The following is a 12,308-nucleotide window of genomic DNA, read 5'->3' on the forward strand; positions in this document are numbered from 1 at the left end:
ATGAGTGCTGCTCCTCCGCTGGGCTTTGAGGGCCAGACTGGAGCCTCACAGGTCCTTCTTGTCACGCTCTGTGCACCGCTGCCTGGCTCCAGCCATCTGCTAGTGACTCCATGGCTCGTCTTGTCACTTACAATCTCCAGGTCGTCCTCTGAGAGGCTGACCTCCATCAGAGTTTGATGCTACTCGGAAGGTGCTGTTATTATCTTCAGTTCGCATATTTCCACTCGATGACCCGACAAGGCCCCTTCTGAACAAGGCAATAGTAATATGGGTGCAGAGATGCACCCCGTCTTCTCTGTACCCAGAGGGGAGAAGATTCCAACACTGTCTCTCTGTGAATATATGTATTCCCCCACACGCCCTCAAACACATACAAAATACACATTGTATCATCGTTGTCGGGTGGAAACCTTGTATGTCCTCAAAACCTTCCTTTTTTTGTTATCCTTTTAAAAACTATTTAAAATTGTGAAAATAGCCAATCCACAAGCACTCAACACCTTGCGATGCGAGGCGTTGTGTGCTTGTGGATCTGCTAGTTTCACTACTTTTGTGCGACATTTTTGTATGATCAAGTAGGGCTTTAATTTACGAAGAAAACACACATTTGACAGTGACGATATAGCAATATAATGTTTGTTACGTTTTTCAGAAAACGTTAGGATTTAGAAGGCATTTTTAGAATCGTCCTCAGTCCTAAATGGGTTAATATAAGGATTGATTTGTGGGCTCGATAGCCAGTGAGCTACATTATCATTTATTTACATATTTTTTTTAAATACATTTTTACAGCAGATCTATCCACTCGTGGGCGCCAGGTGCCAAGTGGTGCTAAACAAAGAACAATTAGCCGATGTGTTTACCGTGTGACCCACGTTCTGTTGCCAGTTCTTATAAAATGCTGGCAGCTCTACAGAGTGAGAGCATTTAAATATGAATTAGATCTAGTGAGGGGTGGGGGGGGGTGGGGCGTCTCAGCAGTCTCGCTGGCGTGATAGATGGAGAGCATTAAATATTATCAGTACAGCAGCTTAAGTGTCATAATAGTTATTACCAATCATAAACTTTTATTTCTTACTTAATGTTCTGAAGATGCCCACATAAGCTTCTGCACACGCTTATACACACACACTCAAATGTCGCACATACATGCATGCGTGTGCGCACGCACACACACACACACACACACACACACACACACACACACACACACACACACACACACACACACACACACACACACACACACACACACACACAAGCACATACACATGCACAGCCTCACCACTCTGCAGTTGTGTTTGCCCTCTGACCCGGTCCATTTGGTCAGTGTGATCATTGGGTTAGAGAGTGCACTCTCTCTATTACTGCTGCAAGAAAATGTTGTAACTTGTAGTTGTACGTGGGGCTGTACCCAGTGGAGTTATGGACATTTATGTAGTATTTGTTTGATTTGCGTACATACTCTACATATAGTGAGAATAAAGTGATTGAATAAAGTGTTTGAAAAGCAGATCTCATTAATGAAGTGTTTTACGCGCGCACACACACACACGCACGCACGCACGCGCGCGCGCGCGCGCGCACGAACACGGACAGAGACTTTGGCTACATGGAGAAGTGACTGTGGTTGCTGGTTGGTATAACTACCGGTACCTTTCCAGGCAGGAAGGGAGTCAGCCAGGCAGCCTGATAAATAACAGTTGTTGGGTAAGGTAATCATGCACATATGAAATGACAAATGCAATGCATTTTTGGCACAGTGCTGCAAACAGATGTAATTATACTGACACACACACACACACACACACACACACACACACACACACACACACACACACACACACACACACACACACACACACGCACACACACACACCTTCTGTCTCTGGTGTTTGTTTGTTCTGTGCAACGTTGCGATCTGTGGCATGGGCAGTAGAAGGTGTGAGTACTACTGTATATCACCTCATGGGTAAATAAAAACCTGTGTGTGTGCATGCACGCCTCCTATGGGACTAAATGTGGGAGAAAATGGCAAACACGTATTGATTATTAAAAATGGAGACACAGTGGAAAAGTAAATGGTTTCATGCCGGAGCCATGAGCGAGTTTTGTGGCAGTTTTAAAGATAATTGGACAACTGCTGTCATATGAGTTTTTAGTCTGCATACATCCGCATGCCGGGGCTGGGCTTCAGTGAAAGGTAGAGAAGATTAGCATGCAGCACCAAACCCCTTTTAAACTCGTTTAATTTGTTCCTCCTCTTGCGCTACACTTTATTTCAAACTCCTTCCCAGAGAGTAGGCGGACTCATCAGATCGGCGGTTCAGTGTGAATGTGATTATGTTCAATTATGTGCTTGTACGGCCCACTGAAGCAGCTCCTCGTGGCTGGTTGGGGTGATAGAGCTGACATTGTATTGTCATTGTGGTGACTGAAGACCACTGTGTGTGCATGTGCGTGCGTGCGTGCGTGCGTGCATGCGTGCACATGCACGTGCGTGTGTGTTTAGGCTTCACTGAACAGAACACAGGACAGGAGCACGTATATCAATGCATGTCAGGTCTACGGACCCTATTACGAAAACATGTTTTGTTCTAAATAGACAGTTAGACAGTCATATTTATTTAGCATTGTAACAATTTCAAGTGTATTGAACTATAGTGAAATTGAACGACTGCTCATTTGACTAGGGACCTCCTGGTTGCCCCTCCCGCACCCCTGGGGGTGCATTTGGTTCGATTTGTACACCGTCAAAGTTACATATTTGTATGGGTGAATTTAGACCCCCATAAAGGAACATAGAGAGTCCCTGAAATGCACTTTGAGAACCACTGGTTTATAGGATAATAGCAATGGGTTGAGACTGAGAGAGATACTCATGTTTGATCTTCCTCCTCTGAATGCACACCCTCTGGCCTGTAAAAAGCTGCTTAATTATCAGTAGCTTTTCTCTAATGAATCAACCGTAGGATTTCCTTTTTAAACGGTTTATACTTTACTGTTAGGGGAAATGTTTATTCAAGAGATGATTGTTGCTTCAGCTCTGCTGGGCTCAGCAGTCACTGATTTGCATACTGTAGCTGCTGAAGTGCTGTATAGTGACTGGAGTGCAAAGTGCTTTAATGGCGATGGATGTGTGTGTGGGTGACCACACATTATTCTGCACCTTCGGGTCTCTCTAAGCCAGGGGTCTTCAACGTTTTCAGGCCAAGGACCCCTTAGTTGAGAGAGAGAGATGAAGCAGGGACCCCCACAACCTTTTCATAGATTCCATATAGTTTCATTGTTTGACAGCACAATCGTCAGTGTATTTTGTATTCATGTCAATTTGTGTTTTCAGATATTTAACCACTTGAGCCGTCAATACTTAACAAACATGACCTTTCACTCTGTACTTAGTCTGCTCTTTTCCCCCTCTACACCAAAGCTCTTTGACGAAAATAGCCGATCTACAAGCTCACAACGCCTTGCAGCACGAGGTGTTGTGAGCTTGTAGATAGCAAAAGTTCTCAGAATATGGACACTAGGGTTCAAGTGGTTAATATAAAAAAGGAGAAAAAAGGTTTCTATCACACAAAGATTTGGAGGACCCCCTAGGGGTCCTGGACCCCCTGTTGAAGACCCCTGCTCTATAAGCCTCCTCGGTCAGACATGCTCGTTGAATAAAAAACTAAGCCTGTTATTCCACTGGGTGAACTTCCTTGACCCGTTCCTTCTCACCTTCCAAGGCTTCTCCTTTAACCTCTGACCTATCTCCTGGCGGCTGTTACTTGGCGTCGTTTCACGCAAGCTCATGTCAAGAAGGAATGGAAACGTTCTGCGCCTGTCATGAGCCACTGATGCACTATGGGAGGTAGCTCTGGTCCACTGACGCTCTGACAGGCGGCTGACTTAAATACTAGACCAGGATTTCTCTACCCCTATGAGGGCTCAACTTCAGTGAAAATAAACTAAACTACTTCGCTACTCACCTAACCAAAGGTAGTTTTGTGTTGTTGAAAGTCTATTCTTCGCGGCGGGAAACCTCTCAGCAACCCTCCCACTCAGTAAAATACATTATTTTTGTCATGAAATATAATAAACCCACCTCGAGCCGGGAGCGAGCCACCGCAGACACAACCCGGAAATAAGCGGTGGTCGAGTTGGATGTGTTTTATTTCATGACAAAAATAGTGTATTTTACAGAGTGGGTGGGGTGCTGAGAGGTTTCCCACCGCAGAAAATAGACTTTCAACAACGCAAAACTACCTTTGGTTAGGTTTGTAGCGAAGTAGTTTAGTTTATTTTGACAGAAGTTGAGCCCTCGTAGGGGTAGGGAAATCCTGGTCTAGTCTTTTAGTCAGCTGCCTGTGACCAGAGCTACATGGGAGGCAAACTGGGGGCCAGACGTTCAATTGAATGCATTAATGAAAGTGGACAATCGGCAGGGTGGACAAGCGTACTATGAATAAAGAATATTATTCGATGATTTGATTTGATCATTTGTCAGATAATCGGTTCAGGAAGAATAGATACATTATTTTCCGATCTTTAGCTTCTCTATGCGCACAGTCGCACACCACACAATTTTATTGAGTTATCTAATGAGCACAGAGTAAGTTTCGACTGGGCGGTATGGGCTTTTAGCGCAAGAACTGGTTTGACAGGCTGTCAATAATTGACAGTCTCACAAGAACAGCCCATACTTACAGAAACATTAAATGCATTCTTTGCCTCCCAGTTTGATGAATCTGCCAGCTGGAATCACCGGACCAAGAAAGTAATATAGATGCTTTCTGTGTTTCTTTTGAGACTGTCTTTGTTCTGTGTTTCTTTTTAGATTGTGTGTGTGTGTGTGTGCGTGTGTGCGTGTGTGCGTGTGTGCGCGTGCGCGCGTGCGTGCGTGCGTGCGTGCGCACACGTGCGTGGGTGATCCGTAAAGCATTTTGTTGAATAATGTCAATCTTTTGGATGTCTCATGGGTAAAGCTTAATTTCTAAATGAATGAATTAGGTTTAAGCCTCTTACTAGGGCTGCTATCATCATATACAGTATGGGGCTTTATTGCACGGAGCTTTAGTAGCTAAACTGAAACTAGAACAGCTTACTTTGAAGCAGTATTAAGTCTCTTGTGTCTTCCATAATGTCCACACTTCTCTTAAGTGAGGAATTCTGTCAGCGAGTGTGTTTTCTACATGGGGACATTTTGGACCGTTCACAGACTAATTCTACACGCATCAGGGTTTCCTGCAGGAAAAAGTCTTGACCAGGGGGGGATCTCACCGAAATTTTTTGATAATTAATTAATTAATTCGAGTAATTAATTCACTTAATTTTTTATATTAATTCTTATTTTTGCCCTATAAAAAACACATGAATGTGCCCATGATGACGGAAAACACAACTACATGCTATCATTCACATTTATTCAACATTGAATAGGCATTCAGGAGATACCAGCCCTTATGTTTTCTTCAAATGTAAACAAACATGGCTGCCATGTTTGAAAGATAGGGTTGGTATGGGGGTTAAACATGCAATTTCGCGATCGCGATCATGCCTAGTACATTGTTGGAGGTCCAAAAACTTTTTTTGAGAAATTTTTTTTTTTTTTTTTTTTTTAGTCCCTTGGGGGGGCGGGGGGGTTTTCAGGCCGGGCGGGGCGCCTGGCCTGTAAAGTGCTGCAGGAAACCCTGCGCATACTTGATGATGTTCCCTCTTGGCTAATGCTTCCTTGGCTGGCTGGAATGAGAGGACGAGGAAGAAGAATAGGAAGGAAGGAAAGGATGAAGAGTTCCAGGGGGCATCCTGGTCTTTGTTTGCTCTGGCAGGACGTGTGGAGCTGTAATTAAAGTGATCCCTGACTAATACGACAAATATGTCTTAATACATTATAATTGTCCTCTTTAACTACAATGTAAAATTAAAAACACCTCAATTATTTTATTTCTTCTAGAAATAGCTAATCTTTCACTCAATAGGGGAAATGCCCGTCGCAAGTTGATGATGTCATAAATGTCATGTGTGATCTATCCCTATGGAATTTATGGCATGCATGTGAAAATAAAAACAAACTTAATACTTCCTATGGTTAATATGAGCATCAAATCAATATTTCAAATGTGTTTGTGTTTTTTTTTTTTTTGCACATGCATGCCATAAAAATGACACATCAACATCATCAACTTGAGACAGGCATTTCCCCTACTGAGTGAAAGATTAGCTTTCTAGAAGAAATAAAATAATTGAGGTGTTTTTAATTTTACATTGTAGTTATAGAGGACAATTATAATGTATTAAGACATATTTGTCGTATTAGTCAGGGATCACTTTAAAGCTCAGTGAAGACAGTGCAACTCTCTCTGGAGAGCAGAGCACTGATCGTTGTTCTCATATCTCTGTGGTTGTTATCACAGACACCATAATAAGAGGCTGTGGCCTACTGAGTGTCTTTTTCTTTGTTTGTGTGTCCTTGTGTGTGTGTGTGTGTGTGTGTGTGTGTGTGTGTGTGTGTGTGTGTGTGTGTGTGTGTGTGTGTGTGTGTGTGTGTGTGTGTGTGTGTGTGTGTGTGTGTGTGTGTGTGTGTGTGTGTGTGTGTGTGTGCGCGCGCACGGCGCGCATGCTGTTGCTTCTTTGACATTTTGATACATGTTACTGTTACTGAGCTTGTGCCTCTCGTTTTTACGTTTCACTGATCTTCTCTTGAGGTGGCACACAGAGGTTTTTATCTATGTGTCTCATAGCTGTGTTTGCCCTGTGAGGGTCTTTACAGTGTCAGGTCCATTTCACAGTAATGCAGGTCGGGCCCCTGCAGCTGGGCAGAGGAGACCCCTCGGTGAGAGCTGGAGCAGGTGCCTGCTGTGTGCTGTGAGGGCTGCAGAACTCAGAGGTGTGGAGTGGAGGGGTTTTCACTCCCTGAATCTGTGGTGGCCACTTGTTATTCCATGCAGGGGGTCTCCATGGTTGCATGTTTTATTTTGCAAATAAATAAATAAGGAAGCACCACAAAAGCATGTCTGTGTCAGAGCAGGCAGTGCAGACAGAGGCCACCCACAGCGCAGCCCAGGAGCCTGTGTGTGCAAAGCACACTGTGTACCAGACGCTGCAATCACAGAGTCAAAGAAGACAAATATAAGAACCTCATCAAATCCCATGTAGGAATAAACATCAGCATCAGCATGCACTCGTTTCACACATAATTGACTTCGCTTCTGCTTTGAGCAACTCTCAATGATTATTTTTTACCATTTGATTGCATGGAAATTGACATCGGAGCCCTGGGCTGTTTGGCTGACGTGCAACATCAAGCAATCACACAATGTTGTGTAAATCAATGTGAGGCCCTTACTATAAATGAAAAAATAAATAAATGTGACCTGCATGTTTTATTTATTCATATATTTAGTATTGCGCGTTATGAAAGACCATGCATAATATTGTGTAACCTCGTGCACAATCACATATAGGGCCTTCAAGTAAGGCATTTAGGTCAGCCCTCGAATGCTCCTCTGTTGGCAGGCACCCTTAAAGGACAACTTTGTTTTTTTAGGGTTCATATTTTAGATAGTCATTAGAGAAAAGCAAAGGTGAGTGTTAAAATGTTTTCATTTACTTCTTTCTATCGTTTTAGTGATTTTAACTATTTTGATTTGTGGCTAAATATGTCTTTTTAGACACAATAAGTCCATTCCCAAGATGCACTGCAATCTTTCATGGGCAGATGTGACTTATGGGGGCACGTGAAAATAGCAACAAAGAAATTGTCGGCTTATTGTGTTTAAAAATACATATTTAGCACTGAAATCTCTAAAACGATAGAAAGCAGTAAATTAAATATTTTAACACTCATCTTTTCTTTTTTTTTCTCTAATTACAATCTAAAATATGAACCCTTGTTGTAAAAAAACAAAGTTGTCCTTTAAAGCAGCCTTCCACCTGGTGGCAAAAGAAATGCCTCATCTCTGTTGATAAAATGTTCATAATATGCAATGGTACCTTCAGGACATGATCCACCCACCCCTACAGCCCTTCCTGCACAGATCAGCTGATCCGTTCATTTGACACCCTGGCCATCACTCCACGATTACCTAGTCCTAGACCGGGGGTCAGCAACCCGTGGCTCTAGAGCCGCATGCGGCTCTTTAGCGCCACCCTAGTGGCTCCCTGGAGCTTTTAAAAAAATGTATGAAAGAGAAAAAGATGGGGGGAAAAAAATATTTTTTGTTTTAACAATTTTTTTATCGTCACTGTCGGGCAGAAACCTTGTATCTCCAAGTTTCAAATTTGTTTCAAAAGTAAAGTCCTGCTTCATCATACAAGACGCACAAAGACGCACAAAAGTAGTGAAAACAGCAGATCTACAAGCACACAACGCCTCGCGGTGCGAGGCGTTGTGTGCTTGTAGATCGGCTGTTTTCACTAGTTTAGTTCATTTTTTAAATGATAAATACAAAACGATGTTTTGGACATACAAGGTTTCCACCCGACAACAACGATTTATAAGGCTTTTATAATTTTTTGCGGCTCCAGACAGATTTTTTTTTTTTTTTTTGGTCCAATATGGCTCTTTCAACATTTTGGGTTGCCGATCCCTGTCCTAGACTCTTCCCTCTCCTGGCTCCCAGGCTGTGAAATGACCTCACTGCACTCCCCATTTTCTGCTGCACTCTGAAAATTCACCTCTTCAGACTCCACCTCACCCCTTAGCACTCCTCATACCGTGTATAAGTTCTCTTTTTGATAGATAAATAAACATACTACCAGATTATGTTGGTTACTTGTTCACATGCTGTACACTGTACGGTATGCATGTTATTTAGATAACACACAGTGTATGCGCCATAGATGTTAAGAATGTTATTTCTGTAGCATGTTTGTTGTTTAAACTGATGGTAGGTTTGAGGTTTATGTTATAGTTATTATAGTTGCAGCACTTAACTCATTGACTGCCAAGGCCCGAGTTTCCCGAGTTATTACAGTAGTCCCAGGCTGCCACAGCCCGAGTTTCCCGTTTTTTTTTGTTTTTGTTTTTTTCAAAAAATGTTTTTATAAAAAGAATTCTAAAAATGCCTCAAATGTATTAGGCATGATCGCAATTGCGAAATTGCATGTTTAGCCCCATAACAAACACATCTTTCAAAATGTCAAAAATGGCTGTTTTGTCTGACTTTGAAGGCTTGTATCTCATGAATGCCTGAACGGATTTCCAAGCGTATTTTTTTGTTTGAAAGCTGTTAAAAAGTACTACACATATGGTGCATGATCTAGGCATGGACGTGCACGATCCGTGCACTAAAAATTGATCCGTGCACTAGAAATTTAGGAAGGTGGCAGTGTTTGTTTTGTCTGACTTTGAAGGCTTCTATCTCATGAATGCCTGAACGGATTTCAAAGCGGATTTTTTTGTTTGAAAGCTGTTAAAAAGTACTACACATATGGTGCATATATGGTGCATGGGCGTGCACGATCCGTGCACTAAAAATTGATCCGTGCACTAGAAATTTAGGAACGTGGCATCCTGGTACTTGAAAAGGGCATTCAAAGTTTTTTTTCTTTGCACTCTTTCTCTATTTACTTTGTAATTTACCCGGTTGTACTGTAGTTGACTACGGTTCATTCCACAAATGAATGTAGGATAAGAGCGTAGAAAATTGGTAGTAAATTGTGCTGCTTTTCTGTATGTTGAAAGTAATACAGGTAGAAGATTAGGCTATTGGCATCTTGATTAGGTTGATCTGTTGCTGGCTGGACAAGGGTCTGTTTTTATTAATCAGCTTCTATTCATAGCTCCCTATCATGTCAACGTATATCTAGCAATAACATTCGGTTCAGGAGGGTTTTCAGAGAGTGCCTTCGGATTGTGGGAGGTGAGGGCAACGTAATTGATGTCTCTAGTGGAGGCAGATAGTGAAAGACGGAATGATAAATGAACGGATAGAGGCTCCACTAATGAGGAGTATCTGCACTGGACACAGTGGCTGCTTCCCTTTTCCACCTCAACAAATTGCTGTCTGATAATTGATGAATCTACCTGCCACGTTGCTTCGATCAAGGTTAGATTTCTTTCCTTCTTCCTTTTTTTTCAGGACAGATTACAACCTTGCTTCATCCATCTCAAACTTTTCTATGTGTTTTCACAACGCTGAGCTGTATGCAGCTGGAGTAGGGAATGATGAAGTGTACAACTGAGGATCAGTAATTTCACACATCATCCTATGCCCCACGGTGACAATCTTGGCACATGCTCCAACTCAGAATTTGAATGGTGCCGCATGTGGATAGAGAGGAAATTAGACTTTGCCACCATATGTTTTTGCACTGCTTTTGTTTAATTTGATTAAATTGTAATGTATTTGTTTCATTATCATCATGATTATTATTTGTTTCTTTCCTTCCTTTGTAGTTGAAATACAGTTTTTTGGGGGGGGAGCACGGTGGGGCAGTGGTTAGCGCTTCGCCTCACAGCTAGAAGGTTCTGGGTTCGATTCCCGCCGGGTGACGCTGTGGGTGCTGGGGGCGTATTCCTCCCTCCGCGTCATCAGCACCCACACCCTAGGTGGGGTTGGCGATAGGGCCTTTCTGTGTGGAGTTTGCATGTTTTCCCCGTGTCTCCTAGGGTTGATACCCTCACAAAAACATGCAGTTCCTGGTCTCAATAATGCCTCCCCCTGGCCAGCCGGGGCGCCTGATGGAGGGGAAAGGAACTGGTTGGAATAACGTGTTCCTTCCACGCGCTACGTCCAAACCAGGGAAATACCCACTGTCAGGTGAAAAGAAGCAACTTGGACTCCTCATGCATAGAAGGAAGCATGAGGTCAGTCTGTTGTCTCCCCAGGCGCGGCAGAGGGAGAGCAGAGCCTAGGATTACATAGGCAATTGGCACTGGGTGAAAATGGGTTACAAAATTGTGGGATAAAAAAAAAAAAGAAATACAGTTTTTGTTTCACTGACTTCTCTCCTCCTGCTCTCAAGGGTTTATAGAAGAAGTGTGGTTGTTGTTATTAATGGCCTTTAAAGATTCAGGGGTTGGATGAGGCCACTGCTGCTGCCTCTGTATTGATGAGGAGCGTGTCGTCTCTCCTCCTATACTGTAGTGCCTCCTCCTCACAATAAGTAAAGTTGTCAGGAAGTTGATGCATGGCCTGCACTCGCCTCAATGCAAATCACACCGCAACCGCGCTTTATCTGCAACCAAACAGAAGACTCAGTCTGAACATTGTGGTTTCTGGGTCCCATCAGACCTTCCTGCTGTGAGGTGTGTAAAGCTGTGATTAAACAGATGCCAGTGAGCTGGGCTGCTCCTACGTTCTGCTGGTTTGTCCTGAGGGAACAGAACCATCTTTCATCAAAAGAACACAAGATCGCCCCCCAGGTTTCACTTAGTCAAGTTTAAACAGTCAAACAGTCATGAGATGAGAAGCATTTAATGGCATTTTGATTTATAATACATCTGAACTAGGTTTCTGTCCCAGCATTTGGTGACTGTAGTTGTCGAGATTATTACTTCCGCAAGTGTAGCAATGTGAACTCTGCCTGCGTGCGTTGTGTTGCGATACAAGTCACTCAAGTCTCAGACGAAGCTTGGCAGCAGCCATTTATTGACGGTCACTGGCAATAAGGACATACAGACTCAATCAGGACCAGCGCAGCTTCACAACATCAGAAAACAGAGCTAAACAAGAAAAAAACCTTTTTTGTTCATTGAGTTCAATGGATGTTTATTTTCCTGTAAATGGCAAGACAGAATTCATCAAGAACATAACTTTCTAGTGTAAACCCATGAATTACAAGCGTGTAAAAATGGAAGTATTCGTTCTACTTCATGTGGGACAGAATTCATTTCCCAGCGGAATAGTCGTGACTCGTGGTCAGTGCAACAATCTCTCAAGCCAAGTTTGGACCAAACTTTAACCAATCATTATTTTGCTATAATAAACCAAGATGGATTTGTTTAGGTGAGAACACTATTCTCAATCGTATTTTGATATCCTTATGAGCCTATTAATATTCATGAGTATAATCGTCTCCTTTTTCAAATCAGTAAATCAGAGGAATGAGGCCAGATTCTACCTTGAACCACCAAAGTAATTAAAGAACAATAGGCATCGACACTGAAAATAATAGGTGCATAGAGAAGAAATCCATAGAGGCCAGCAATTTAATGATAGGAATCAACTAACTACACTAACTGACTGACTGACTGACTGACTGACTGACTGACTGACTGACTGACTGACTTTAATTAGGCATCTACACTGAAAATAATAGTAAGACAGAGCAGAAATCTACAGAGATCTACGGTACTTTGCAGTAATAATTCTGCTCGG

At 42.6% G+C, this 12,308-nt stretch overlaps 1 protein-coding gene across 1 annotated transcript in view; it reads left to right on the forward strand.

Moving 5' to 3' along the window:
* The window catches only part of LOC308293341 (receptor-type tyrosine-protein phosphatase U-like), a gene marked incomplete at its 5' end in the record, with an annotated part of 208,359 nt that overhangs the window by 44,108 nt on the left and 151,943 nt on the right, over nucleotides 1–12,308 (forward strand). The window lies entirely within an intron of this gene.

Source organism: Nannobrachium achirus, assembly GCF_963921795.1.
Source record: "Nannobrachium achirus genome assembly, chromosome: 10".
NCBI lineage: Eukaryota > Metazoa > Chordata > Actinopteri > Myctophiformes > Myctophidae > Nannobrachium > Nannobrachium achirus.